At 39.8% G+C, this 15,919-nt stretch overlaps 1 protein-coding gene and 1 long non-coding RNA gene across 15 annotated transcripts in view; one reads left to right on the top strand and one right to left on the bottom strand.

Annotated features, from left to right (window-relative positions):
• TENM3 (teneurin transmembrane protein 3) overlaps positions 1-15,919 on the top strand; it is a 2,750,454-nt gene that overhangs the window by 1,883,479 nt on the left and 851,056 nt on the right. The gene's annotated exons all lie outside the window — the stretch shown is intronic.
• Positions 204-11,791, bottom strand: LOC123573458 (uncharacterized). Its single transcript, XR_006698035.2, has 3 exons — positions 11,725-11,791; positions 643-723; positions 204-529 (listed from the first exon to the last, which is right to left on the bottom strand). It is a non-coding gene; the product is annotated as an uncharacterized lncRNA (long non-coding RNA).

The following is a 15,919-nucleotide window of genomic DNA, read 5'->3' on the forward strand; positions in this document are numbered from 1 at the left end:
CAAACCTCATTGCCATTATGTTACGTTCCAGATCTGGGTTCCGAATGCATTTGTTTTATATCATTCATATGTCATGTATCCTATTTACCTCATAGCATAAATATTCATATCCTTGTTCATGTCCAAGCTATGTAACTCTAGCTTGGCACGTAATAGTACTCAGTTCATATTTGTAAATAGATATTTATTACAGGATTAATGAATGTCGCTCAGTGCTGAGTGCTTTATTTTGCATAATTAAGAATCAGGGCTGGGTGCAGTGGCTCACACCCGTAATCCTAGCACTTTGGGAGGCCAAAGTGGGTGGATCACCTGAGGTCAGGAGTTCGAGACCAGCCTGACCAATATGGTGAAACCCTGTCTCTACTAAAAATACAAACAAATTAGCTGGGCGTGGTGGCGTGTGCCTGCAGTCCCAGCTACTTAGGAGGCTGAAACAGGAGAATTGCTTGAACTTGGGAGGCGGAGGTTGCAGTGAGCTGAGATTGCGTCACTGCATTCCAGCCTGGGCGACACGGTGAGACTCCATCTAAAAAAAAAAGAAAAAGGAAAGAAAAAGAATCAGATGTGAGAGTGGCTGACAGGGAATATTTGAATTAATTAATTACTTTGTAGAAATTGTGAATCATCTCTTTCACCTACCCTTCACACTCTTTCAATAACCATTTCTTTCTCTTCATCATTTCCTGATTTAGTCCTGTGCAAGATGTTGGTGCCAGCCATCTGGGGGTGAACAAGACAGTTTTTGTCACCATGAGTAATAGTCTTAGAGAATAGCAGGGAAGACAAACACAAACAATAATGGCAGTGAAATGTGTTGAGCGTTATGGCTGGGATTGACAGGAAATTATGGAAACGAAGTGCAGGGGACCTATCTGGCTTCATCTAGGGGACAGGAAAGACCTCCCTGAGGAAGGGAGCTTTAAACCAAGACCCAAGGAAAGCCGAGGACTGAAACAAGCAGAAGGGGAGAGCAGCAGGCCCCTATAATTACCAAGGCCCATGCTAGGCGCTAGGCACAAAGGTGGAAAAGAAAACAGTGCTTCCTGCCCCCCACGAAGCCTTCATAAATAACGAAACAGTTTGCAATAAGCACTGTGAAGAAAGCAAGCAATGTGTTGTTATAAAGAGGTAACAAGTGGGGAGAATGCCATCTAATTACGTACAGTGGCCAGAATGGACCTTTCTGAAGAGATGTCACCTAACCTGTGGTCTGCAGGATAAGCGGGAGGTGGCCATGGGCAAAGCAGGTATGGGAGCATTCTAACTGAAAGCAGCAGCCTGTGCAAAGCTCTGACAGTGGAGAAAACTTGGAGCATCCAGAGAAGACAAGGAAAGCCAAGGTGGCTGCAAAGCTGTCAGCAGAGGAGGTAGCCTGAGATGGGATTAGCAAGGTGGCCTTCCCAGACTATGGAGGGTCTCCTAGGCAAAGAGGAAGAGTTTGCTTTTGACGCTAAGTGCATTGAGAAACCATTAATGGGCTTTAAGCAAGGAAGCGGCATGACCCAGTTTATACTTTAAAGTACAACTTCTGCAGGAAGACGATTCCTAGTGAGGGAAGAAGAGGAGCAGGGCATCCAGGCTGATGGTAGCTTAGACTAGGGCGGGAACAGTGATCCTTGCAGTGGGAGAATTCTACATCCATATGGGAAGGGCACTGAAGAGGACACGTGCATTGGATGCGGGGGATGAACAAAAGAGGAATAAAGAACACGAGGACAGACATGGTCATGACTGCACGAAGGCCTTTTGCCAACTTCTTCCTGTTAAGCCTATTCCTTTGCCCCCAGGGTTGTTTCACACCCTGGCCGTATACAAAAGCTGAGAACGTTCTTGAATTCTTTACTATCAATTGAGTTCATAAGACCTTAGAACAAGCTTGGAGGAAAAAAATTGTGAACTCTGATAAATGTAAATGTGACTTTCAGTCTTGAACCTGGCTGCTCAGTTGTCCCAGTCACCTTTTTCCTGGAGTGGAAAGTTTTAAAAGTCTCTTCAAGCTGCCTCCATCCGCAGTGAAGAGACCATGACCCCACTGAAGATGTGGTTCTCAGGTGAGCTTGAAGACATGCCTCTGAATTAGCTCCTCCCTATTCCATCCAAGGTTCTGTGGCCCCTCCTGTATCACCAAGCCACTGAGGATAGCAGCTGGGCCACACACACCAGTTTCGCCCCTTGCTGGTTCTCAGTTTTTGTCATCCCTTGGCTCTGGTTGTATGCATAAGTAATTTCAAGTAGATCTTGATGTGGCACTGAGCTAGTTTTATTTCATGCTTGCTGCTACATGTAGCTAAGCTTATATTCTAGATATTATAACGTTTTATACCTAGAAGGAGCCTTAGATGTCATTTTATCAGATGTCTTTATTATATAGATGAGAAAACCAAGATGTAGAAAGTTAAAGTCATTTGGGGCACATCATAATACTCCAGAAAATCATAACCTTTAGAAAGCTCTGTATTCTAATTCTAACCACACCTCTTACCAGCTGTACTAATTAATTCATCTCTGGACCCTCCTTCAATTTTCTTTTTTTAAAACAAAGATAATAATTCCTACTTTGCAGAATAGTCGAGGGGGTCAGAGATAATATACAACAAGCATGTGATATTTACAAAACACTCAAATTGTCATTATTATTATATGTTCACTTTTCGTTGTCCACTGTTACAGTGACAGTATCACTTAGTAGCCGACAAAGGCCTAAAACTCCTATTTCCAACCTAACGCTCCTTTTTATACACAGCGTACAGCCTGATAGAAATTTTCATGGGTTCATGGACTCTTACCCGGTCTATTTAGGAATAACAAACAAACGCATCCCCCACCTTGTGCCCATTTCAAGCCCTTTGAGAGTTTTTTGTGCCCTGGAGAATTAGGTACACAATTTGTAACTTTATTCAGCAGTGAAATGCCACTGTGGTCGCAAAAAAAGCTAAAGCAATATTTCAACCCTAAGAACTAGGTCTGGCACCCAGAATAAAAGACTCTTTTAATAGGAAGAATAATCTATCAATTTTGTGAAAGGGCTTTTGGAAAAGGCTCAAAGTCCTACTGCAATATAAAACATAAATGGTACATTGTCCTAGTTTTTTGCTGGAAATTGTACGTTAGCCCTAAAGAACAGAATTTCTTTTGCTTCAGCCTGCATTTTTAGAATATGCTATAAAGACAACTTTATTTTCTAGGGGTTAATAAGTAATGTGGAAAAAAAAAGATGGCATGGATTAAATGAAGATAATAATAACAATAATCTTGTGCACCTTTTCATATTTCAAGTATAAAAGAACATTTGTTTCTACCCATAAAAGAAAAATCCTCTCCTTATTATAATTGTTCTACACACTTTCTTCTAGTATTTTCTTACACTGAGATCTGGTTATAATCCTAGTCCTGCAGGAAGGAAGGTATGTGTCTCTGTGTAAGGGGTGCAGGGAGCTCGTTTCTGGTATCAGCCACTTGAGTGTGCTCTAGAATCGGCATGTAGCCTGTCTGTTCACCAAAAAGGTGATAGGATTCCTAGGAAAAGCTCCTGGAGATTTCAGAGTGATGTCCTCCATGGGAAACAGGCCAGGAAGATATAAATAAGAAACGCAGAGAAAGAGCCGTGACTGTGATCAGCCTGTCAGTGTTTCAGTACAGTCAGGCGTGCCTGTGAACCTTGGAGAGAGGGCAAAGTGGTAAGATCGGAAACTTGTGCTCTGAAAGCAAAACAAAATTGTTTTTGTACCTCTTCCATGATCTGTTTATTTCTCCATTTCTTTGTCTTAGTTTTAAAAGCTCCAATCATCTCAGCTGAACTAAGGGGAAGAATGTGTCTATTGTTGGACAGCTATATAAGGGGTCGGGGTGGGGGTGCTGAGCACATGGCGGGGGCCAGAGTGGGTGGAGAACACTGCTTGATTAGAGAACCCCGAGGCAGAGAGTATCCACTGCCTTCTCCGGGGTGAATCTTTCAGGGTCTTGGTTTTGTTTTAGTCCTTTTATTAAAGCTAGTGTTCTTCAACAACCACTGTTTCATTTCATTGCTTTAAATTATATTCCAAATATTCATTTCTTTTGCCCTGGTCTCTATAATAAAGACTTTCAAAATATCATGGCAAGCAATTGACTAAGTGGAGAAACACTGAAAGCTGGAGGAATTTAACCAGAAATGCACACTTTATGCAAATGTTCTTTATGTTCTAGCTTAGATTTCTTATGGATTTTTGCTGCACTATTTTGAAGCAAATCCATCAATAAAAAATAACAATGATAATAATAACTTTGAAGTATGCTCAATGAAAATATATACACAAATTGTCTTTTTTTAATAATGTAAAGTTGGTCTGTTCCTTTAGAATATAAAGTAAATAGTGCCAGTCTCCCTTTTCTTCATGATCTGAACATTAAAATATTTGTTTACTTAGGAAATTTCAGCTTGCTTTACTAAAGGAATATTTCAAACATACAAGAAAATACAGATGTCCTCTAAACCAGCTCATACGGTGTACACATGCTTAGCTTTGCCAGAATCACTGATTCAATCAGTTATCTATTGAGTATTTACTATGCATTGAATCCTGCTCTACTGAAAAAAAAAGTTCCAGTCCGGTGCAGTACATATGCTGTTAGGAGAACACAGGTAATAAATAATAAGCATAATAAATAAACTATATAACATAATAGAAAATAGTATGTGTTACAGAAAATTAAAGCAGAGTAAAGGGAATTGTGAATCTCATGGTGGGATATGGTGATGGGACTGCAATTTTATGATAGCGTGGACTCATTGAAAAGGTAAATTTGTGCAAAGACTCCACAAAGGTGAAGTGAGCTAAGCAGATATCGGGAAATAGCAAAAAGGTCCTGTGGTAGCCAGCCCTCAAGGTCAGTTTAGTGTGGCAGAGGAGTGACATGGCATCACTCTTCTTTTTAAATTTCACTGGGGCTGCCGTGTTGGAAATAGGGTAGAATTAGAGAAGTCTATGAGGAGGGCATTACAGTCTCCCAGGCAACAGTTAATGGCATCTCAAAACAAAGAGGTAGCAGTGTTTGTGTTGGCAAGTGGTTAGATTCTGGATATATTTTGAGGATAGACCCATCTGAATTTCCAGATGAATTGGATACTGGGTGTGAGAAAGAGAAATCAAGTATTTATTCATGGTTAGCAGGCTGAATAACTGGAAAGATGGAGTAACTATTTCCCAAGCTTCAGAAGACTGCAAGAATGGGAAGGGGAGGTGGAATCAAAAATTTAGATGTTACAAAGAACTCTTAAAGGAGTTTGGAATATTTACTCCTACCAGCCATGCATGAGATCATGTGTATCCCTCCATCAGAGTTCACTTCTATCATCTGAAAACTCGTGTCTTTAAATTCGGAAATACCCACAGCCATTATCACTCAATACCACCCCTTCCTCATTCTCTACTCTCTCTTTCCAGAACTTTTGTTCAATGTTTTGTATAGCTATTTGGCTCTATTTCATCTATTATTACTTTTTAATTTCACTAAGCTGCATTCTGGATGACTTCCTTAAGTATACCTTTTAAATTACAGTTCTTCCTACCTGTTGCCTGATCTGCTATTAAACTCATTTACTTTTTATTTCAATGACTATAATTTTCACTTATAAGGTTCTATTTAGTTTCTCAGATCCACCCATTATTTTCTAGATGGGTGTGTTCTTTCTATCATTTGTTTTATCGCTTTAGTTATTTTAACCGAAGTTATTTTCTAATTTCTTTCTTAGCCTTGCATTATCTCAATGACTTCAGATGCTAATTCATCTTTTCTTTACATCTGATCACTCCCTCTCACTTGTGAGTGATTTGCTTTCATCATTTATAGTTTTGTTGCTGTCGCTGTGGAGTTCCCAAGGGTGAGGAATATCCCTTGTACCTGGGTTATGGACATGATTCTAGAGGTTTGTTTTACCTTTTGTTTCCCTGCCAGCTCCAGTTGTTTCACAGGACTGACATGAGTGTCTCATGAATTGGAATGAGACTGTCCATATCATAGGTAAATATTTTAAATTTGATCCCCACATCTGCATGTTGAAGAGGCTAGGAGTTAAAATTTCTCACAGGAGACTCTTCTATCAGAACACAAAAACAACAGGTTTCCCTGCCTCTCCCCTGGATAATGGACAAAAATTTCCACAAAAGAGGCAGCCCTTCCAGTGACCTGCTTTTGGCAGTGATCTTGGTTTCTGATGCCTTCTTGTGTGAGGACCCAGGCCACCTCTTCTGGCTCAAAATAGACAGTCACTTCTTAATCTCTAGGTGCCAACTGGCACCAATTTGGTATTCCCCAGAGGACTTTGGTGTCAGTTTAAGATCTCTTTCTGTTTTTTTCACCTAGAAATTTCCCATTCTTTCTTTTCAGTATTGCTATGATGTTGTGCTTTTTAAAAAGTTTTCCATTACCTTTAATCCAAAATTACCAGTTTGGAGTTAGAAGTGGTTAAATAAGAGTTGTTCAGCCAGTGATGATATCTGATCATCTCTGTGACATATGAGGTCCTTCAGGCCTTCTGAGTGCCTAAAGGAACCCTTACTTTCTAGACTGGGGAGAGGCCCAGAGTCCTGGGTGAGGGATCAGTGGGGTAGCTGTTTACCAACCAACACCCAAGACTTTCTTAGCCACCAGTGCAGCTATGTGGATATGTATCAGCCAAATATCAGACTGCATATAGTGAGTTTTCTTTTCTTATTGCTCTCTACACGTAATTCATATTGTCATTTACAGCAATTAGATAAGGAGCTCAAAGGAAAAATACTACCCCAGGGAATAAAAGACTGGGAAAAAAATATTTGGCCATTAAATTATTCAAAGCAACATGAAACTATTTTAAAGTCTATTTAGATTGCTTTGTTTCATGAAATGAGGGGGAAAGGACAAAAATATTTTTAAGTCTGAGAGTCAATTTCATATCTTCACTCTGGTACAAAATAAAATACATATTATAAAAGTGCTTAGGATTATAGTCACTCACATTTTAATTAGTTCCAGGTACTTCAACATTTAATCACAATTTAAAAATCATTATGTTCATACCTTTGATAATAGGTTAATAATATTGACATTGGCACTTATTTTCTAGAAATTATAAAGAGAATCTTGGCATATTCAAAAAGTCATATAGATTATATCTGTAAGAATTGCCATTCAAACATTTTGGGAGTAAAACACCTTTTGAACAAACTTGTGTTTTATGTCTGCAAATGTAATTTGTAAAAAGTAATTTGTAGGGCAAAGAAAGGGTTTTGGTATGCAGGCTTTTCTACCTCCTGAATGTAGTAGAGTCCCTGGATTCTGGGTAAATTGTAATACCCTGTGTATTTGAGCATAGAAGAGTTATAGATTAATGTCAAGGTTCTCACTGATGCCTAGAGTTAGGCATCACATTTGCCTTGCCTTGGAAACTACTTAAAAAGACCTGCGCTGGGTTGTTCCTATGTGTCAATTATTTCCAGCCTTTAGCCAATCAGATTACAAGCAGGAGAGAGTAGAACAGGAGGTTGGGTTCATTCAGATAGTTCCAAAATTTTGTCAAAAATTGTTACTGACTCCAAAACTTATTCTTCCAGCATTAGTTGGTTAAGAAAATGCTTAGTAACAAAAATTAACTATTATGTCAGTGATTGTGGTGGATGAATTTTCATTCCCATGCCAATTCAATATATATTTGAAAAATAGTGGTGTATGCAAGCTGTTATTAATTAAACTCACTCATTTAATCTGTTTCTTTGATGCATAAACAGATTCTGGGAATTGCTTGTGACACCTCTTTGCCCGCCAGAATCTGGAGTTAAATGTTGAAAACTGTTGTTCCACAGACCGTGGAAGCAATTGAACACACATTTGCAAAGGCTTTATAATTGATATTCAGCTGTGGTTCAACTTCATCATAGCCTGATCAGCTGACACAGCAATCACCCCAATTATTCAATTTTTTGGTCTAACATGTTTCTCCAGGACTCACAGCCTGTGATGTGGATAGGATAACAATCATAGTAACGCAAATTATAGCTCTTACTCTATCTCACCACACAGAACCTCAACCTCCTAGACAATATCCTTGAATTTCTGAGAGACCCAAGTTATGTGTCTCTCATGCTCACTAATAAACTTCATCCCACAGAACTGGTTTTGTCCAGTTCTGTCTGTTGTACAAGCCCTTTTTATCTCTAGGTACCAGGAGTAGGTATTAGTCAGGGTTCTCCAGAGAAATAGAACCCAGTAGGATCTTTAGGGATATATAAGGGGGACTTGTTATGAGAACTGGATCGCTGGATTATGGAGGCTGAGAAGTTTCATGATCTGCCATCTGCCAGCTGGAGCCCCAGGAAAGCTGGTGGTGTGATTCCATCTGGGTCTGAAGAGGGTAGTTGGGGGATCCCAAGGCCTGAGAACCTGGAGCTGTGATGTCCAAGGGAAGGAGAAGATGGATGTCCTAGCTCCAGAAGAGAGAATATTCACTCTTCGCCTGCTTTTGTGTTCTATGTTGGCCCTCAGCGAATGGGATGGTGCCCACCCACACTGGCGAGGGGGGATCCTCTTCATTCAGTCCCCCCATTCAAATGCCAACCTCCTCCAGAAACACCCTCACACACATGCCCAGAAATAATGTTTCACCAGAGATCTGGGTATGCCTTGGCCTGCTCAAGTTAAGACATAAGATTACCATCACGGAGAGAGCATAGGCCTGTTCTTCAGTTCTGCCCTCCGACTAAAGCTGTCATCCTGCCTGTGAGGCTGGAGCCACCATGCCACTCTCCAACGTAGGGACAATGCCTGACTGCCTCCCTGGAACCTTTGTGTGAACAGCTGGTTGCCTTGCTGCCAACAGGCCACCCTCCTAAGCGTTTGCAGACAGAGCCTGGGACCCCAGGCAGGACAGACACCATCCTGTTATTGCCACCGCATGGCTGCAGCACCTGCATATAAACGCCAGCCTCCCTCCTTCCTCTTCCGCTTGAAACAGAAGCCTAATTGCAAAAATACTTCGTGGAGCCTCCACTTAAACTGCTCGTTCATCTGTCAGGTGACTGAAACACGTTTGCATCTCAGGGAAGACACTGTTGTTGATTTGATATCACACATTGTGAAGAAAGTTTTCACATCTATTTACCCACCACGACAACTTTAATGTGATGAAATTAAAGGGAAACTACCACTTCATTTCCGTTTTTGGGAGGGAAGTAATTTTGAGAAGGGAAATGTGAATGGCTTGTTTCAACAGGGAAAGATAAACAATGTAGGGCTTTGAAAAGATGTATAAAGTACAGAGGGCAGCAATTGAAAGTTAGGGGTTAAGAATGGGCTGCTTAGTTAACCCCAAGAGGCAGTACATATCCCTAGAGACTGCCTGAGAATCATGAGAAGAAGCAAATTAAAATAAGAATTCAGAATGAATGGAGAACAGCACGTGAGCAGGAGAGACTGCTGCTTTCATCCGAAGAGCAGGATGGGTGCTCAGAGCACGTGTGGACAGAGGAATGTTATCATGGTTGGAAGGATTGTTCTTTCCTCATTCACATTGTGAATTGGCGTACGGCTATTTAACGGACAAGAGCCCTCGCCGTCCTTAATTTTAGTTCCGATTGCCTGCCCCAGACTTTTTCTGTCCAGCTTGCACTAGCAAGTAACTTAGTCAATCTGCTTGTGTATGAGGTTGGGGCACCTTCATCCTCACATACAAGCAGGTTGACTAAGTGGAGTCAAGCAGATCAATGAAACGAAGCAGTTAAAAGTCTGTTCTCATGTTGATAGAGCACTGACTTTTTTTACTTCTTTAATTATCTACAAAATACGTAAATAATATCTGTAAAACATACCCAATACAACAAAACAGAAGTTCTCCTTGACTCTTTCCCAAAGGTAACCAGGGTAATCTATTTGATTGGTAAACATCAAGACATTTTTCCTATGCCTATGTATACATTCATACAAGCACACGTGCGCATACCCACACACCCAGTCTGGAAAAATATATATGCACACATATTTTGTTATTGTTCCTTTCTGTGTGTGATCATTTTAAACTTTACATATACAAATAGGTCCCTATTGTTCTATAACTTGGTCTCTTTTCCTATTTATCATCAAGATAATTCCATGTTGCACACTTTTGTGCTTCATCATTATTCAGTTTACGTGAATGTCGCTGATTGAGGGAAAATTAGGTTGTTTTTATTTTTCACTATTATAAATGATGATGCAGTCTACACCCTCACACACACATGAATATATCTCTGGAATACATTGCTGGAAGTAAATTACCAAGCCACAAGTTATATACATTTTAATATTTACCAGCTACTGCTCAATTTTTCTCCAAAAGTCTAACCAAGTTACACTCACATCAAGCATGCATAGAAGTACCCACATAAAAGTACACCCTCACCAAAAATAGACGTTATCTTCTTTTTACCTTTTGGCAACATGATAGAAGGAGATCTTTCACATCTCAATTTATCAAAATCCACTCATCTTTCAAGACGTGGCTCGAAGGACACCTCTTTCATCCACACCCTCCCGGAGCCCCTGAAAGTGGCTCCCTACACCACTGAATTACTGCAGTAATTTGTTCAAACCTCTCTCATTACATTCATCACATTCCATTTTATATTCTAGTTTTTATTAGTGTGTATTCTTACCTCTGGGTTGAGGGCAAGGCCAAAGACCATGGCCAATTCATCTTTATATCTCCCCTAGGTCCTTATTTTAGTGACTCTTACATCGCTGGGAGGTAATAATTTGTAAAATATGCAAATACAAGAAGGAAAAAAAGAATGAATGGAGCTCCATTCTAAATGAATAATATTTTGTAAAGAATTTGTGTTGCATGTATTTATGGTTTATTCTGAGCAAACTCAGAAGGCAGTGGGTATAAAAAAGATAATCAAGTCAGGAGAAAATCTGATAGAAAATCCACTCCTTGGTTCATGTCTGATTTAGATGGAGAAAAATATTTGATTCCAATTCACAATTCTTTTATTCTTATTCAGTGTAATAAGCACTATGGTTGCATCAGAAACACTGAGTTCAAATCCCATGTAAATCACTGACCATGTTTGTGACTTAGGAAAATTCATTAAGATGCTCAGAGCTTTGACTTCCTCATCTATAAAATGGGCTTCATAATAACCATCCTAGACGCAGGATAATTATTTATTTTGACCAGAGTTGTTTACTCAGTGCCTGCTGTGAGTCAGACACAGTGGCTATAAACATGAGTACATTGTAGGAATCACACAAGACAGTGTATGTAAACACACTTTTAAAATAATAAATTGATATATATGCACGATGAAGTACTATGGTATGTACACTTGTGACAAAGTTTGTTTTGCTATTTTTAAAAATGCAAAATTGAATAAATGTCTTCTATTGAAAAATTTCATTCCATTAGAAAAGACAAATTTATTGTTTTAATAGACAGGTTTTATAATTCACAAGCTAGATATTTTCCTAGACTTCTGATAGTTTTTTATTCAAAAACCTATGTGAGCACCGGTATTTCCACAATCTGTCTCTACTCTTCCCGTTTACTCTTTCATTGAGTTATTCATATTCTTAAAGATGGTTGATAAAATAAATCAGTGAAGATACTGAGGAGTGTTACCATTCTCTTCTTTATATGTTAAACAGCTCATTGTATATTTGAAAAATGTTACTTATAAAGTTACAGCAAAATTCAGTTCATAAATAAACTAGAAAATAATGAGATCTTACCGACAGTTGCACCTATTTTGATAGGAAAGTCTTCGCTCCTCAAGTTCTCAAGATCCAAAAAAAAAAATGCCCTTTTTGCTCTAACATGTTGACCTTTGAGTCTACATTAGTGCAGTATCAGTGGCAAAATCTGAACTGTAAAATGAATCTGTTCGGATTAAGGGTTTAGCTGTTGCATGGCTAAGTGGGTCAAGCTCTCTTAACTGATGGATTTAACTGATGCCACCCCAAAGAGGAAAAGTTTAGATTCAAACAAACCTGTCAACTTTCAATAGTTCTCGTATATCACACTTTTTCCATGAGACTCACAATCTCTCAAGTTTGGGAAGGGGAAAAAAGTAAATTCACACTTGCAGCTTCTTCTCTGAGACAGCCTTATTAAAGAAAAGTGAGCACTCACTCTCAGGGAGACATAGTTTTATTTGGTAACTGAAGTTTGAAAAATATAACTAGTACCACTGATTTGCTTTCAGCCATACAATAATTTATTCTAGTTTCTATGAAGGTTACAAAATATACTTAACTCTTAAGGAGAATATGAAGTTCTTCATTTGCCAAATTTAATTCATGGGGGAAAAGTACAGACTGTAGTGCTTCTATTGGTTGTATGTAGAACATTTTAATAGGATAAGCTGGTTTAAAATGAATTTAATTTCTTGTAACCTTAAGAATAAGGAAATGCTTAGACAAGTTTATCAGCTGACATACACAGCCAATAAATTATCATCTTCTTTTTTTTTTATGATGGAGTCTGACTCTGTCACTCAGGCTAGAGTTCAGTGGCACGATCTCACCTCACTGCAACCTCCACCTCCCAGGTTCAAGAGATTCTCCTGCCTCAGCCTCCTGAGTAGCTGGGATTACAGGTGCATGCCACCATGCCTGAGTAATTTTTGTATTTTTTTAGTAGAGACAGGGTTTCATCACGTTGGCCAGGCTGATCTCGAACTCCCAAGCTCGTGATCTGCCTGTCTCAACCTCTCAAAGTGCTGGGATTACAGGCGTGAGGCACTGCACCTGGCCAGAAAATTATCTTTATGAAAGTTTTTGTCTGAAGAGAAGTAGATTCTTTGGTGGCTGAAACGTACCCCCACCCCCACTGTCTTCACCCCAATGCAAAGGAAAGTGTGGATGAATACAGATTTTCCCATTTAATTTCCACTAAGTTATGTGTTCTCCTGCCTGGGTGTATATTGCTGCCTAATGAAATAATCAGCTAATGTGCAGTGGGGGAGTGGTAGTGCAGGAGGGGAGGAGCCATCCTAAAAGGTCTATTATCCTGTCAATATGTACACAGGACTCTCATTAATGTTAATTAGATTTATCCGCCGGTACAAAGGGGAGGCTAGACCTTAAACAGCAAGTTTGAAAAAACCTGTCTAGCAATGCAAAGCATAGAAAAATATTAGAACTCATTCCTGCCTCCAAGCAACCTTAACTCGTGTAAAAGACATTTATGTGGCTATTAACCCAAGCATAAATTGAACTTGTCAGCATTACATACAGAATGTATATATGGGTGGCTGTTCACGAACAATTCCTCAAATGAGTTAAATACAAACTGAATTTATTTCTAGACAGGAGATGTACTCTGTCCATCATCTTCTTAATAGAACAACTGCAAAAGGTTCAGGTTTTACAGACCTTTTATTCATGTTTGCCTTTAAGGCAGAAGACTAGGGATCAAAAGAAAGAACCGCTGTTGAAGATTTGGCTTATAAATGAAGCCAAAAACCTAGGGTCATCCTTGTCTTCTCTCTTTGTCACATAGCACATTTCCAATCCATCTGCAAATCCTATTATTTTCCTTAAAATCAATTTAAAATCAGACCTCCCTTTTCTTCACCTGCACCTCTACCACCCTGGCCCAACTCAACATATGTCTCACCCAGATTATTGTAAGAGCCATAACCTGGACCCTATTCCTCCACATGAAAGCTAGAATGTCCCTTTTAATATGAAAGTCAAAGCCGGCCATTCTCTACCTATCCCGTTCAATGGCTGGCCATCTCACTCAGAGTGAAAGCTTCACAATGATCCTCACAATGGGCCTGCCCTCACCCACCCTCTCTGAGCTCACACCCTCCACGTTCCTTCTCAGTCTTCCTCTCAAGCCCCCTGCCTCATTGGTGGTCTGTGGATGTGCCAAGTGACCTCTGACCTCCAGGTCTTTCCACTTGCTGTTCCTCTCCCTCAAATTCACTTCCTCCAGGCCTCTGCACAGCCGCCTCCTCAGGGAGCCCATCCCTGACCATCCTAACTGAAATAGTAACCTCACTTTTCACTTCCTGTATTCCCCCGGACTTTTCCTGCTATAGTTTGCTCCATTGCATATTAACACCATGTTACACCATATTCATTGAACATTTATTATGCAACTGTCTGTCCCAGTTGAATGGAAGCTCCATGGAGGCGCCCGGTCTGGGTCCCTGCTGTTGGCCCAGCACCCTGGACAGTGCCCCAAACACAGTGGACACTCAACAAATGAAGTAAAATATTGTTGTGGTCATTGCGGGTACATTGTATTCACTCACTGTTACCAACACACTGTGAACCCATTTTCTCAACATCTGAAATTTCCTCCATACTACATTAAGAGATTATGTAAGAAGATACAGCCAGGCACAGTGGCTCATGCCTGTAATCTCAGTGCTCTGGGAAGCTGAGACAGGAGGATCACTCAAGCCCAGGAGCTCAAGACCAGCCTGGCCAACACAGTGAGATCCTGATCTCTACAAAAACTAAACAAAATTAGCCAGGTGTGGTAGCATGTGCCTGTGGTCCCAGCTACCCAGGAGGCTGAGGCAGGAGAATTGCTTGAGCCCAGGGAGTGGAAGCTGCAGTGAGCTATGATCATGCTACTGCACTCCAGCCTGGGCAACAGAGCAAGATCATGTCTCAAAAAAACAAAAACATCAACAAACAAACAAACAAAAAAAGAAGATACAGCCGTAGATCAGCTTTAAAAATCTTAATTTGGATTATGTTATTTTTCCCAGATTTCTTTATTAATTTCCCATATTGGATGCTTAAAAATATCTTTTGCACTCAATGCCTTATATTCTTCAGTATCTTACTTGAAGCCCACACACAATTTGTTTTTCTTCCACTCCAAGTTCATTGAACAAAACCTTGCATATGGGTGACAGCCTCTATTTTATTTTTGTTAACCCAGGACCTGTCTCAAAATCAGATTTGCAAAGAGAAGAGAACCAACGTCTCCTAGAGCATGTCAGAAGTGCTAGAAGCAGGAGCTTTAGCATGAGTGTACAGACCTGAATTACGCAACCTACTAGTGTTTACATGTGACATGTTGACAGAGGTTGACACTTGGTGAGTACCATGTAGTTGTCAGCTGGCATTAGGACTTGCAGTTCATTCTGCAGTCAAAATAAAGGAAGAATGGCAAGGTCCATATTTGAAATCCACACTTCAGGACCATGGTAGCCTCTAGCATTTCTGCTTTCTCTACAGTACCCAGTGCCCCTCTGCTTTGCTGTGCACGGAGATGGATACATGTAAACTCAACAAAGATATCTATTAAATGTTCATACCTAAGTGCATTTGCTCACTGTGGTCAAAAAAGTGCATTTTTCTCATCAAACTGGTACATGCTTTTCTTAAGTGACTTACAGGTTACGTGCAATAGCAAGCAAACAAGAGAGAACAGAATGTGTCTAACAGAAAAGAGGACACCAATTATGATTTTAGTAGTTCCAGGAAATGTAATTGAAAGCTGTAAACCTATGGTAAAAGAGTTCAAGAGGTGGAAATTGTTCTTTATATTTTGTAGGGTTTTTCCATGCTTGCTGCTTGTCTAGTGGGATATATTTTGTTTTTAAAAATACTTACTTGAAAGTCTGAAGTATTGCTGTATTATATTGTATGGTATTATAGTCACAGAATTAGACTTTTTAATGAACTGTGGTTTATTCCATCCTTGTCATAATGCCTATCGTGAGTAAAGCAAGCTTTTAAACTCATAAAAGTAATTAGGGATGTGATCTGTGGAAATACTTTTACATTGTTATAAAGCTATTTGTGTTGCTTTTCTTTTGGAAGCAAATCACCGTGTGTTTCTAAATTGGGGCCTTTTTCTTCTTCTTTTAAATCAGAGAGGTTGTACTTTCTTTGTTTGTATAATGAATGAGAGCCTTATCTGGAAATTGTTGCATGACCGTACTCCATTTTAGGG

This window comes from Macaca fascicularis, chromosome 5 (assembly GCF_037993035.2).
Source record: "Macaca fascicularis isolate 582-1 chromosome 5, T2T-MFA8v1.1".
Taxonomy (NCBI): domain Eukaryota; kingdom Metazoa; phylum Chordata; class Mammalia; order Primates; family Cercopithecidae; genus Macaca; species Macaca fascicularis.